Below are 15,914 nucleotides of genomic sequence, written 5' to 3'. Positions count from 1 at the left end.
TCATGTAGATACACTTGTATCCAGGAGCTGGGCTACTGAAGAGCATTTGGAGAATGGACAGGTGAATTGGGCTGCCAAGATTAAAGTGCCTCAGGTGGATCTGGACTGGCAGCATAAGGGTGAATTATTGCTGGTTGGTGGGCTCATGATGCTTCAGGCCAGCAGGGAAGAGATGTAACAATGCAGATGGGCTTGTGGCTTAACTATGCGGTGGTTTTAACGATGGATACCATTTCCCAGGTGATCCACAACTGTGGAATGTGCACTGTGATCAAGCACACCTGGTTAGTTAACACTAGAGGCTTTACCAATAGAACTGGACCAGTTGAATCAAAACCTCTATGTACCACAGAAGGGGATAAAGTCCTTATGGTGCATCAAAGGGATATGCTAGGGAAGAAAGTGGATTAGTCCTGCTTCCAACAAAGACAAGGATGTAGGTGCACTTCGTGGGTAATGCAGAGGGACAGGGAAACCCTGTGCACCTCAAGGGGATTTGACTCTTGAGTAAGAACAGTCTGTAATGTTTCACAGTATAGTATTGCTTGATGAATGACCCTGCAACTGTGTGTTACAACTGCCATGGACAATGAGTATAGACTGTGCCAGATACATCAATTTTGAGGCCTTGATGCAGCTTGGAACCAGCACACCAGCCCTCCAGCCCTGGAAGACATCTAGGACAGATAGAAATCATGGATTAAATGAACTCCACAGCTATCTTGGAGGGACAGACACTGACTATGGAAATGATACCTATGCTTGTATAATATATATATGCTTACATATATATATATATATATATATATATATATATTTCATATATATATATGAAATGATACCTATGCTTGTATCATATATACATGCTTACATATATATATATATATATATATATATATATATATATATGCGTGTGTTTGTGTGTGTATATGCATGTATATAAATTTATGTATATAATTGGAAGATATGGGATCTGGCCATGACATAGATGTTGTAGAAAATAGAGGTGGACGATTTTCTGGTTCTGGTCAGGACATGGCTAATTTTTTGAGTAGGCTGGAGGGGGCATCGCTAGGACCTAGATGATATTCTGTAGTGACTCCTGTCATCTTCTGTGGACAAGGAACCCTTTTGGATCAGGTAGCATTGCAGGGAGAGTGGTTGGGTATTGTTAGGAATGAGAACTTGCTTATGAATAATTTGCTTCTTGTACACTCTTATTAGTTTTGTTCGTTTTACCATTTGTTTTCTTATCTCATTGATGTTTCCAGTAATTCTTTTCTCAGCCTGTGATCTTTATCTTTTGTGCCTCCAATTTTCCTCTCCATCCCACTGTGGGGGGAGGGAAGAGTAAGTGAGCATGGCATAATTCAAAGTGGCTTCAGTAGGAATATTAAATTGCAGAATACCATTCCCAAACCATAACAATTTATCTAACTATGTATGCCCTTTTTTATTCTGCTTCTCTCTTCTAAACACTAAGGTTTAGAAAATTTTACAAGCCAAAACCTTGAGAAGAGAAATCAGTGTAGTTTAGGCTTAAAAATCAAATGTAGTTTAGACAAAAAATATTATCCTGGTTACCTTATGGAGGGTGCCCATAAAGACACAAGCATAAACCCATGAATACACATGTATCCATGGGTTTGTGAACATGGAAAATATTTTGAACTTAGTAGAAGAAGCAGCTGTGTACTTGCAGTTGTCAAAGTCCCCAGCTGTGCCTTCTGTGTAAGATCATGCAATGCTGTCTCCAGATTGTCAGGAGAACATATTAATTTTGTACCATTTTCTGTTCCCTTTACGCTCTTTGTCATGAAAATGAGCGTGTATAATGAAGAGAACATGAGAGGCATTAACATTCGATGATACTTCACTGTCAAAAATAGTGGTCACATAATGGAAATGGCATGTTTACCCACTCTCGAGGCCAACATAGGCATGGAGAATTAAAAATGGCATGGCACTTCTATACTGCATTTGTTGAAAGGATTATATTTTATGCAAATACAAAAAAAACATTTTGGTTGGCAGTAAAAAAAAAAAATTAATGAACTGACAACTTTAAAAAATTAATTCCAAATTTCCAAATCTTTTCTTCCCCCAAATTTCAGAAATTACAAAATATTTTTTTCTTGAAATAGCTTTGTCCATGTAGGACTTCTAGAATCATTGGAGGAACTTATGTGGTTCAAATACAAGCCTCTTTGAAAACTCATTTCAAATCCCATTTGTGACAAGTTAGTTCTAGCCCACTATTTTAGCAACATCCTATTTTGTTGTTGTTTCTGAAACCCAGCTTTCTGTGTGCCATCCTCTAACCCACAGGATATTTTGCAGCTAGGCAAAGGACTGGAGTGAAAAGAAAATGCTGAGCAACACAAACGCTCTAATTATTTGGCTATCTGAATTCAGCTACATAATTTTCAGCTGATTTTGCATGGTTGAACATGTAAATCAAGCACCATGACTGCTGCCAACTTCTGTAATAGCAGCTGCTCTACCTGGCCTGTAGACCACCGCCTCCTGTTTCCAAGCACAAGTCAGAGTGTACAAGTTTCTTCCAACCCACCTCCTGAGCTCCTGAGGAGCCAAGACAACCCCATTGTGTCAATGATGTAACTGGATCATGCAGCTGTGAAACACAGCATAATTTCCTCATAATACCATACAGCTTAAAACAAACAAAAAACCAACAAAGCCTCATTGCTCTGGATCTAGGCCTTTCTTTGTGTAAGAAGAGATGATCTGATTGCTCTCAATCTGTCCCCAGATCTTCAAGGATAGATTAATGGCTTGACGTCTGTTCACAAGATGGCCATGAAGGCACTTTACCCACGCTGCTTTTGCACATTAAGATTATAGGAAAATAAAATAATTATCTATCCTGCTGCACAAGGAATCAAAAAAAAAAAACAAACCCAAACCCTGCAGTAGTAAGACAAGGATGCCTTCAAGGCTTAGACTGGGAGAGAATTCAATGCAAAAATAAGCTTGAAGATATCAAATAGATATTTCTTCACAGTCTGGGCAGAGAATCAGTGATTTTCCAGTATATTATCACAGTGATGAATGTCCACACACTAGAGGTCTCTCCTTAGTTTGGCGATACCATGTTCTTCTACTGATCTTCCTCATCTCTTTGGCTGTAAGTGCAAGAGGGGCAAACACAACCAAGAAGGATCTCCTGAACCATCATATCCACCTTCTACCTCAGGAAGGTACAACATGTAACATTTTAATGTGGTGAACAATTGCCAAACTCCTGAGTTAGAAAGGGCAAGAATACCAATAAAACAATATCTACATAATGGTGGACAGCATTATCAAGATCACTGGTCATAAAGTAATGGGTTTTATCAACAGCTTACAGTAAATCTCTCTTATGCTCCTCCACCTTATTACCTTTCCCTAGATCATTATGCTTCCTCAGTATTCTTCTGAAATGCTATTCTAGGAAGTTCAAAATTATTCTGATAAGAAATATTTGTTTCTTCCTTATTTATTTAGCTAAGACCCATCTAAAGCCCTGTTCCTTCTTATCAAGACTGTGTGTATATTGCAGTGCCCACAGGAGCATTTTTGGTTTTGATAGACATGATGTATTTAAGTTCAGACCAAACAACATAGCATTAGGAAAGTAATCCTTTTGTTCTCACCTCCTGAGTGGAAGCAGCACTAACCATCTTGTGTTATAGAAAATAAAGTATTTTCAACAGCCTTATTGTACCTGGAAGTCCAAAACAACAAATATTACAGGATGTCAGCGGAGTTCTCTCTCAGTACTTGCAATATTACTAATGCAGCTGAACAGAGTGAATCATCAGATGACTCAATCTCCAAAACACCATTATAACAGTAAATAAATAAAGCCCTTCCCTCACACTGGGGAATTGCATTCATTCAGACAGCCTTACTGAAAAACATGATTGAGAGTAATTTGAAAAGAAATAAATGCAATTTGAATTTTTAAAAAACTCATCAGTGCTGCTATGGTTCCCATGAATAAACAGATCTGATTTGTTAAGTTTCTTTAACCTTCAAAGATGATTAGGGAGTAATTTTTGTTGCTGCTGTTGCACAAATGGATGGATACATTTTCCAGCAAGTTTTGGAGACAGGCTGGAAGCAGGTACAATTAATTCAGTACATATAATTTACTGCAGCCTTCTTTCACAGAAATCCTTGCCAACTGATCCCCAGCAGAAGATTGGCTTTAATTCTGCAAGCAGCTGCTCAACTTCCCACTTTGCTGGAGGTAAGATGTCACAGTAAAGCAGCTGCTGAAAGAGTGGGAGGGAGACACCAGTGAGCAGAAACAATTGTGTTGATAAAAAAAAATTTAAAAGGAGAAAAATACAGGAGTGGCAATCTTTTTTCTAACAGATTGGGCTATACTAAAGCTATTCCCTGAAAAGAAACAGTATGACCACAACTTAGCCTTGAAATATGTGAACTCTTGGAAACTTACACTACTTAGAAAACCAACATAAAACCTATTTACCAATGATATATTATTCTACTGATAATAGTTCTGTGATCAAATTTGACATACTCAGAGATCTGAGGTTCATGAAGATTCAGTGCAGATTTAATCTTATCTGCTTCTGCCTTAAATGCATTAAGCCTGTCTTGTGAGAGATAATAATTATTTATGTCAATATTGGTATAAATAAGAGTTCTTAGGCTCAAACACAAATTAAATAGGAGTGGAGAGAATTAAGAAAAGAAATATGGAATTCCAAAAGTCAATAAATAAATTAAAAAACCAATATTTGGTGTAGCAGTAATCTGCTGAGATCAATGGTACTCTATTTAAATATCTATCCTCATAATTTTACTTGCATAATTAGGCATGACTCAAATAAGTCAAGGTAAATTGCCAGTTATCACATGTAATTAACTGGTTTTTAGAAGATTTTAAAGCTGTGGATTTTTCAAATATGGTCAGAGCTGGAATTAATTTAGAGGTTGTTATATGACAGTGACATTGCCCTTTGGTTAAATATTTTAGAGTATTCTAGAATACTCACTCTGATATTTCAGATGTAAAATAAAAAAAATTTAAAAAAACCCACCAAAATTCCCACAATGCCGAACTCTTATGGAAGACATAATAAAATTATAACACTTTAAAGCTGCGAGATTGACTTAGGGACTTTTTTTTAAAAAAAAACATTAAAACTGTACTGCTCCTCTAATAACACGAATTCGGGAAAGTAGACTTTAAAGAAAAGTCCCATCTTTACAAATGCTGATAATACAAAGAAGATAGCAAACCAATTCTGAGTTATTGGTATTCAGGCAGGAGGACAAAGTATATTCCTGCAGTGGAAGAAATCAGTGTAAACAAATACCGGTTCTGATAGTAGAATTTAAATATAATACGTGACCCATAGGTATACAAAAGTATAATGTGTGACACAAAGGCATAATATGTGACACAAAGCATACAAACATGGGGCATTTTAAGGTATGAGTGTTGTATAAGAACAACACTCTATTCTATACAATAATGTCGACAGTCTCAGTACCCTGATTCTCCCCTTGTTAATAGGAAAATTAAAAATAATTATCATAAATAATAATAAATTAGTACATACATTTAAAATTGTATTCCTCTTCTTCTATGCTACAAAGATTGTAGGCCTTAGAACTTCTTCATTGTTTTATGGCCTTGCCTGTTTTTTGTCCTTTTTTATCCTAATTAAAACTATTGTTTTGGTTATTTGTTGCCTGAGGCAGGTTTAACTGAACCCAGATTTTTCTAGTGTAAAGGAAGTCCATAATATCTGTAAAGACTAGAAGAAACAACACACCCACCAAATCTAAACTGGCACAACTAGGTGGCATGCATATGTATAGTATCTACATTTTCATTGAAATGTTTATCTCTCCTTTCTGCCTGATTGCTTTTGCCACAAGCTTAAACTGTTTTTCTTTGTTCACCCACTCTGCATTTTTATAGCATACATAGGTTTTTTCCTTTTCATTTTATTTCTTGTTTTTAGTCTTAAGAGACATTCAGAACCCACACTGATAATTCTTTATCAACATTATGTTCATTGGAAAATACATCAAAGAAAGAATGTGTAGGTTTGGATATTGAATAAAAAATAATCTACATTTGTTCATTAATAAACTGAGATACCTTGTCCTCCAACCTCTCTCAAGCTTTGTCACAATCCAACAAAATAATAAAAGGAGAAATTGTTCTCAGCTCATTTAGTAGCCACTCAATTTCTGAGGCAAAAGCTCTTGATATACAAAAGTTAAGGTGTAGGTGCATATTGGTCAGACTAATCTACTGTTAGTGTGGCAAGCCCTTGAACCTTTCTTATGAAAAAATAATCAATGACAACTTTGACCCATTTTAAATCTTTCCTAGCTTTTCTTTTTTTTTTTTTATACTCACAGTCAGCATGAAGCTCTACTCCCCTTTAACTAGCCATATTGAACAAAGAAAGCATCTGCCTCATTCTTTTCCCCTACTGTGCCATTTTACACAGTAGAAGCTTAATTACAACTGATTTTCTAAAGCTCATGTGCAAAAACCACAGCAGAATTGTGAGCAGAACTCAGATTTCCCAGCCTTGCTTTCATCCTTCCATAAACTCCTGTTTTCCTTGAACTCCTTCAGTGTGCAGCTGGATTAACTGAGCCTGCCATTACAATGCTTAGGTAGCTTTCCCTTTGAAAGGAAATAGTTGGTCAGAAAACATGAGAATTTCAGCAGCGAACACAAACTCAGCTGCTTCCAGGCCAAGCTTTGGTTCCCTTTCAGAGCCTTGGCCTCTGGACCATGCTGATACAACTGTGTGAGAGCTCTCAGTAAATCACATTGATGAAATGACCCCAATTATCCCTCCAAAATATTTATTTTGTTTTACCTGGCTCATTTAAATGATGTGATATGAGATCATCCATGTCATCCCCTGTGGCAGAGCAATATATATGAATGACAGTGGAGTGACAAGGTCCTTCACCAGATTTGCTACTGAAGGCCAAAAAAATTATATATTTGCTAATCATTCCTCTAAAGATTTTTCTGTCTCATAGCTTTGCTGCTATGTCTGGTCCCAAAGAGTAATTTTTTCTGCTTTTATTGCTCCTTAATGACATCAGATTTTGTCAGGCAGAGGCAGAAAAGCTGACTGGTCATCTTCCATTTGCATTTATGAGAAAGACATCGACAACTCCTTGAACCTTGTTGCACACAAATCAAAATAAGAACTAAAGATAAGCAGTAAAACAGAAGCTTCTAGTCCTGGTTCTGGTTATAGCACCTTCCAGCCTCTGTTGAATCAACCCTGTAGAAATCAACAAAGGGAAAACAAAGTAGTCTTGGCTGAACAAGAGACTCACACTTCAAAAAAAAAAAAAAAAGAGAAGGGAAGAAATGAAATAAAGTCAACAGACTTTTTGAACTCCCAAGAGGATGCAAACCTGGTTTGATTTAACATTTTAGATAGCACACAGCTTAATAATTTCCCTAATTCCCAGTGACCAACTGATATCTATTCATAAGGGTTTTGTTTGAGTTGTTGGTCTTGGCAGGTACTTGGCAAAGAGCAGGTGATTTGAATTGTACTGTAAGTAGAAATTTTGAATTAATGCTAATTTATTATCCATGTCATTATGTGATAATCAATAGTATAGCAGTATTTGTTAGTCCTGACACTAATTTTCCTTCTTCCAAAACCTTGCTTTGTATAAATTGATAACACAACAGGAATAAATTGATCAATTTATTCTTATTGATCAATAAAAATAAATTGTCATCATAAATTGATGACGAAACAAGAATATTTTCTACTATGAAGACATCAAATTTCCTTTGAATATACAAAGGAACAAGCCAACTTAACAACCAACCAATGCCAGTAACCCCAAATACAAATTTAAAAAAAAATTGTCACTATTCGGCATAACATTTGTAGTAGAAACATTATTAGACATTGTGGGTGGAATATTTAAGCTTGTATTGCCACGTGCCACTGTGGAGTACAATTCGCTAACATTAATTCTTTCTTCCATTTTTATTTTTACTGTCATCAGAAAAACTCAAAAGCTCTTTCAACAGCCAAGTATCTAACAGGTGTAACTGATGAAAACAAAGCCTTGGAAGTCTATGACGGCTGTTGATTCTGAAAGTGCAGAAATGTTAAAACCCCAAGGTAATGTATGGATAACCAAAAAATAGGTCCCAGGTCAACAAAGCTCAAGTTGTTCAAACAACCACTGGGCTATTTCTCTTCCCATTAGTGTGCAAAAAAAAGAAGTGAAAAAGCAGGGAAGTTAGATCAATGGGCCACTATAGCACATTGTGACTCTTGCAAGTAAAAAGCCCAAGATGGAAAACCAGGTCAGTTTTTCATCCTGTTTGCCATTTAAATGATGAACACTGAGGCCATTTTTTGCTCCAAAAAAGAGGAAAAAATCACTATGAAAACACACACTGTGTAATAATTTACAGAGAAAATGGAACATCTGAATGAATCTGATCCACTATATATGATGTTTTTATCATCTTAGGCAATGCATTTGAATTGAGCAATGCACCTGAGCAAAGCTTCTTTTCTCCTGTGTGCTACAGAACTACTAGACTCTTTTTGAGTGAATTCAAATTGCGTGCAAAGTTCCTGAGTGACAGCTCTGGAGAATATATTTATCCACAGACCAGGTAGAGCCTTGAGAGCAGAAATGAAAACGTACTCCCACCTCCACCCTGACCTTTAGGGGCAGGTGAGGAGCAAGTTGTTTTCTGTTAGGTTCAAGTTCCATCATCTAAGGATAATTTTATTGATTGCATTTTTTCCTTTGTTTATTTTATTTTTTTAAACAATTCTCTTACTTCAGAAAAACAAGGAGTATGCTACTGAGAGAAAGAATTTGTCTGAGTCAGAGCAAATCATTGCTTCTCCTCCTTTTTAAAGTCCTTCTCATTCTTTCAGTCAAATTTAGCTCCTCAGGGTAATCCTCTCATGATTAAGCTGAGGTAGAAACTTCACTTGATTGTGAAGAAATTGCCAATAAGTTATTGTTGCTACTGCAGGTCCTATGCGAAAACAGAAGATGATCTCTTAAAAGAGTAATTAATGCCCCAAGGTAGTAAAGTCACCTCCATCACTGGTATGAAAAAGTTCTCTTTTCCTCTTTTTTTATCCTCTTTTTTTCTTCTATTTTAATTTTTCTGAAGCACTGTCTTGCCTACTTTTTTTTTCTTTCATGCTGAGCTTGATTCCTCCAGTTAAAATAAAACAGTTTGCTCTCCAAAGCAAATATTTCATAAACTATTTTTCTCTGATCCCCTCATCAAGTGTTTACTAATAAAATGCTGGTAACTAAAAAGGAAAAGCAGATGTATATAGTATCCTGGGAAAAGTAAAAAAATGTTTGGATGGGAAATGCTATACAAAAATTTAAATTCAATTCCCAAATTAAAAAACCGAGGTTTTGTCTACTGTGAAAGCTTAATACACAAGAAGCTCTTGAACAAGCAACAACATAAAATGTGTGTTTTTAAATGGATAAGTGTATTTAAGTCACATGAAAAAAGCAGAATCTTGAAAGATTGCACTAGAGATGAGATATATATTAAAAAGTACAATATAGTAATGACCCTTGATTATAAAAGAAAAGCTTTTACAGATGCAAAGACTGTACTGTACATCGCTATCACACATACTCATGATAATTTCATGCGTAAAGCACAGAGAAATCTTTTATTGTTTGGGGTTTTTTTGTTTCTTCAAATTGCAAATTTATCATCTGCAACTGATCATAGAATGCAACTGTACTGGAAATACAGAGGTAGCAAATAAAATTCCATTAAATGGGAAAAGTGGTGTCCAGGAATTACAGTGCTTCACATTATTTTACACCCATTTACATTCAATTAATTTTCCTTTTTTTTTTTTTTTTCTCAGCACTGTAGAAAATGATATTTTATTCAGGTTCTTATGCAACTTTAAAAATAATTTTAACCCACAGTATTGTTCTCACATGCTCCTAACTCACTCTACACCAGAAGTTCTTTTTGCAACATCAATTACAGTACAAGTGAGGAACTTGTGAAGCCCTAGATAAAAAAGGAAAGCTGTACTGTAAACATAATGTGAAATACTTTCTTGTTTGTTTACATGTTTAATAACAGGAAGGTGAACAGCTCTAGTGAGCTATTACTTTGAACCCTAATGAAAATGTACTCTTGTATTTAGCATTTGATCTAGGTTTATAGAAGTGTATGGAATTGTCCTGTTCTGGCCAGGACAGGGTGTTTCCAGAAGGTGTCATGGCTGGGACCCAGAGGTTCTTTTATACCACCTCCCATCATTGCTGGGAGCAGGGGAAAGGGATTCTCTTCTTGGGAGAAGGGGCTTCTTCTGGTCAAGAAAATGTGGTGGAGGCAGCCATCTGGTATGGTTGGGGATTTTCTGCGTGAATAATTTCTTTTCTTCTACCCTCTGTCTTTAGTACTGTTGCTATTGTTCATTTTCTTATCACGTTGATCTTTGCAGTAAATTGCTTTTATCTCTTGCCTTTTGTGCCTCCAATTTTCTGTAGTCCACTGCAGGGAGAAGAAGGGGGGAAGAGGGGGGTGAGAGAGGGAGAGTGGTGTGTGGTTAAGAGTCTCAGTGGGGGCACTGAACTGGAGACTATCATTCCTAAAACATGATCTTAATATAGTATTGACTACTAGAAACTGAGGGAGCTGTTTCCCTTCCTCTAACATAGACCAATGCAAAGATAAATACAGTAAAATCAATATCTGTAAAGCATTCCTTCACTATGTGTATGATTGCTATATGCAAGTTAGGCTTACTTTGGGCTCCTCCCCTCCTATGGACAAACTTTTAACACTAGAAAACAACAGTTTGAAGATAGAAATGGAGATCCTATGGAAAATATGCTGTAATCACTGAAAATTTTATCACTGAATGCACTAACAGGTGAAAGAGGGATATTTTATGTCACAATTTAGATTCTTAAATCAGAAAGTGTCACAAACTGAGTCAGCTCAGATTTTCTTATTCGTGTAGCTGTAACTAACACCACACCTTCCTCAGGAAAACCCATTTTTTAGTGCAAAATTTTCTGTTTAGAAAAGCTGAATGTATTGTGGACTTCCAGATATGCAATATCTTCCTTGCAGTTACTGGCTGTCAGACACTTGGAAGTAATTTTGGCAGTATGTGCTCTGGTGAACTGCTCAGTACTGGCCCAGCCACACTGCTTTTGCCTAGGCAGCACTGAATTTTGATGCTACAAGCACATATAATCACAACAACATGTAATCATGGTACACTGTAGTGAAGGCCTTGTCTTTGTAAGCATGTCCAGTGTTTCCTGAAAGTATTGAAGTGACAACACTTCATAAGGCATATGTGTACTACCCAAATAACAGTGGAATCTTCAGATATCTGTAAAAATTTTTACCAGTGAGATTCACACCTTGAATGGGAGGACATCTGAGGCATCAGTAATGACATTTACTCCATCAATAGTTCTCTAACTATCTCTCTGCTCTTTCCTAACCCATTCATATGAGGCACTACTTTTATTGGCAGTTATAAATGTATATGCTTCAAAATAAGTATCAGTTGAAACTGAGATGGGCTTCCAATATTGCTACTTTTCAGGATCTGTGAAAATTTTTGTAATACTTTCTAGTGCTTATTTATGTGTGGTGCAGTTGTTACTTGAGCAAAAAGGGTATCACTGACAATCTCCTAGACTGATGCTAAAATACCAGGTAATCTTGCTGGAGTGAGATGATGCGACACTCAAAACAACTTCCCCCTTTAACCTGTCTCTGTTCTTGTCTGCCCAAGTAGAAGGAACCATGGAGCACGATTGCTTACAGATTATAAAAGAAGGGTATTCCTGCAGACCTAACTTAGGAGACAGCCCTTGGAAGACTTGATTGGCAATTGTTTACTGATGGCAGCTTTGGACAAGATGGAAAACAGCTACCTGGATATGAAGTGACTACACACCATGAGATAATATTATTGGGCACATGCCCCCCTGGTATTTTGGTGCAGAAAGCAGAACTAATGGCACTCATTCAAGCTTTGGAATTGAATAAAGGAAAACACGGTAACATTTGGACTGATTCAAAATACTCTTATGGAATGTTACATACACATCAAGCCACCTAGAAAGAAAGAGTCCTTTTGACATCTCCAGGCACATTGATCAAAAATGAAAAATAATCCTTGGATTCACTTGAAAGTATCCAGAAACCAGCAGAAGTTACTCTCATGCATTACAGAGCAGTTGAAGCAGTAAGAACAAACCAGAATTGGGGAATCATTTAGCTGATAAGACAGCCAAAGAGGCTGCAGAAATAGGCACATTAGAAAACAAAGTTTTAGCTTTAATACCCTTACCAGAGATACTTCTCCCAGTAGAAAAAACCAAAGTAGGGTGCTAAAGACTGTCAATTAATTTCAGCCTTAGGAGCAAAATTTAATCCAAAAGTCTGGGCAGTTACCTTAACTGGGCAAATAGTAGTCCCTGAACAGATCGTTCACGAAAATAGTGGATTGTGAACTCAAAGCCACTTATTGGAGTACTGAAAAACTTTTGAAAAATTCACAAAATCTATCTAAAAGTGGATCTATAAGTACTCAGATTGTACAATCAGGAATCCAAAAATGGGTAGTTTGTGAAAGGAACAACCCTAACATAGCTAGCAAAGTATTTGTAGGAGCCATAAAATCTGGAAATCTTCAAATGAATACAGGCAAATTGATTTTACTGAATTGTTTTCAAAAGTGGGTTTGCAAATACCTTCTAGTTCTGATGGATACCTTTTTCGTGTGACCTAGCCTTCCTTTGTTACACCAACCAGGCTAGGGAAGTGATTAAAATACTTGAATCAAGTAATTCCTAGATTCAGGGTACCTCTGGGATGTCATCAGACAGAGATTACCATTTTATTGTAGAAGTGGTACTACTGGCTAGGAAAGCATTGGAAATAGCTTGGGATCTACATACTCATAGGCCCTAAACTAGTGGCAGATTAGAGAGCTGAATTACATAATTGAGTTGCAGTTGTGTAAAATATATCAGGAAGCCTCCTTAACATGGGTCCAAGCCTTGCCTGTTGCTCTACTTTGAATTCCAATTCAGCTGCCAGGAACCAGCCAAATAATCCTCTGTGAGCTGCTGTATGGTCAGTCCTACCAAGTAGCTCACATTCCAGGAAACACACATTGAAGGGGTCAATTTGAATAATTACCTTGTTTCTCTTAGCGCAACTTTACAGAATTTTCTGTGAGCAGTGGTGCTTAGTGAGAAGTCTTATGGGACTGGAAATGTCAGTGCATGAGTTCTTACCAGGAGATTGGGTCTAGTTGAAAGTCTGGGAAACTGCTTTTCTTCAGTCATAGTGCATTTAGTAGTACTGTACCAAGTACTATTGAGAACTTTTACTACATTGTAACTGAATGGAGTAAAATGGATATATTATTTCAGAATTAAAAGGCCAGAAGCCACTCAAGTAATCAAACAACTATCTGAGAAATACCCAAGGTGCTTAAGTCTTGTTTTTTTCTATCAAAGGGGTAGAGTGTCTACAGATGTCCAGGAAATCTGGAAACAAACACAAATTTGACAATGCACAGCTCAAGATGACACCTCTTGGGGATCTGAAGAAATCTGGATCAAACTTACTTCATGGTTACGCAGCTGGACTTTAATACATGTTTGTAATTGTCACCATAATAATTGCTCTGTGTGTTTTAGTTTGCATTGTGATTCAGCTGTTGTAATGCCATACACATAAAATGAAATACAGATATTAGACCAGCTCCCTTAAGGAATTTAGTCTCCAGAGAAGGGGAGACTTGATAAAAACAGTGGAACAGAACAGCATTTTAATCTCATTAAGGACAGTCAAACAGAACAGCATAACATTGGAGAAATAGATAAAGGATGTAACTTAGGCAAACAGGAGTTGTGCAAAATGTAAGCAGGATGCCAGCTCAGCTCTGCAAGGCTGACAAAGCAGAAGTTACACAAACCAACAACACTGTGCTAACTCAAAAGCTGGGGTTGAGGAAAAGCCACTTAAAAAGGACGCCAGACAGTGAAGACTACCAAAAAAGACCTGAGAAGGACCACATAAGGACTTTGACAAGGGATGTGGTTTGTAAAATACAGTAATAAATATAAATCAAGTAACCGGGGTTAGCTGATGAATGTGTAATCAGTGTGTATGATAAAAACTATACCCAACGCTTGGGGCACCCAATTAGAGGAAGGATCCTCTGGGTAACAAGTGCACTGTAATAAAGAATATCTGCTTTCTAATACTCAAAACCAGGTTAGAAACTTTCTATCCAGCCAGTTCCAGTATTGTTTAGATATCATACTTTCAAACTAAACTAAGGATAATTTCAAAAAGAAGAAAAGCACTTGGGAAATACAACAGCATATGACAGTGAGTGGCTGCTGTAAATATTTAGATGCACACTAGAAGAAAGGTACTCGATGATGGGTAGTTTTAGATTTTCACAGTAGGGTAATCTAAGTAACCCACACTTGCTTTACTCTCCTCTTTATATCAACCTATGAAACTCTGCGCAGCTGAAATGAAAAAGTCTGATTACTCTTCCAGTCCTTGTAGGTCTTCAGTGTCTGAAAAATAAACCAACCAAAATTGCATTATGTTTCTTAAAATTATATGTAAATACACATAATGATACTAACCAAAGTTGTCATAAATGGATGGCACTGACCCAAACTGTCATGAAGGATGAGCTGAAGAAATTAGCATCATGATCCAAGGTAAAGAAGGAGGCTGAAGACCTTGTTAAAACTTTCAATGTATGCCATTTACATAGTCGATGCATTAGGAGAAAATGCTGAAGGTCACCAGATCTTCATCCTTCTAAATTACAGGTTAGATAATAAATGATCCCATAACTCAAACTGTAGGAAAACACTGTTTCTGTAGACCCATTAAATAAATAAAAATTTCTGGGGACACTTCAGAACTAGTTATAAATGCAAAATTCGGGAGTTTTTAAAGTTAAGTAATGAAATTGCAGAAAGAATCTAAATTTAATATAATATATTTTGTTACAAGAGGGAAATACCCCTATTTTAATACAGGAATTTGACTTCTCTCACTGTTGCAAACTGGCACATATCTAGCAAAAAAATTTGTTTTCAGAAATATGTATCTGAGGTGTTGGAAAAATATGTACTTTGTGCTTGATATTGAAACTAGAAATTAAAGAGTTAGTAATAATGTGAAACACCATGCTTACATTCAAGTTTGCTATGAAGACAATATTAAATAACTGCTTAATGATAAAAATGACTTTGACTAGATTTCTAGATCATTTTTAATAGCCTATGACTAATTGTGAAATTTACCATTTTGCCATGACTAATGTGTGAAATCTGTCATCTTTCCTCATGATTTACGCAAGGTCCTAATAAGAAGAACACAAAGTTGGTAATATGACATGAATAGTAATTTTAATTGTACTTGCTCACGGTATTAGAAGAAAGGAGACATATTTTTCATTAGATTATGTAAGATACATTGGTGTCCTTATAATATCATCACTGGAGTCTATCAGAAATCTTCCTTTACTGATATGACCAACCACATCCTTGTCTATTACTCAAAAATTATATCAATGGATGTAAGTAATGATATAACAAAGGAAAAAAGAAAATACCTTCTGGAAGTGATTAGCCAATGAATCCTTTAACCTCCTGTAGTTAGATGTTAATAGCTAAAACCTTCCACAAAAGCAGGAAGATTTACATAATCTATTTTGTTATATACATTCCTTAGAAGGAACTATTTATTTCCAAATGCCTACATTATTTTGGAAATCCTGGTAAGTAGGAATTTGGTAACTTCTTTTAGGTATTTTTGACAAGTA

The sequence above is a fragment of the Molothrus aeneus genome, chromosome Z (assembly GCF_037042795.1).
Source record: "Molothrus aeneus isolate 106 chromosome Z, BPBGC_Maene_1.0, whole genome shotgun sequence".
NCBI classification, from domain to species: domain Eukaryota; kingdom Metazoa; phylum Chordata; class Aves; order Passeriformes; family Icteridae; genus Molothrus; species Molothrus aeneus.
Note: the sequence above shows the minus strand (reverse complement) of the source record.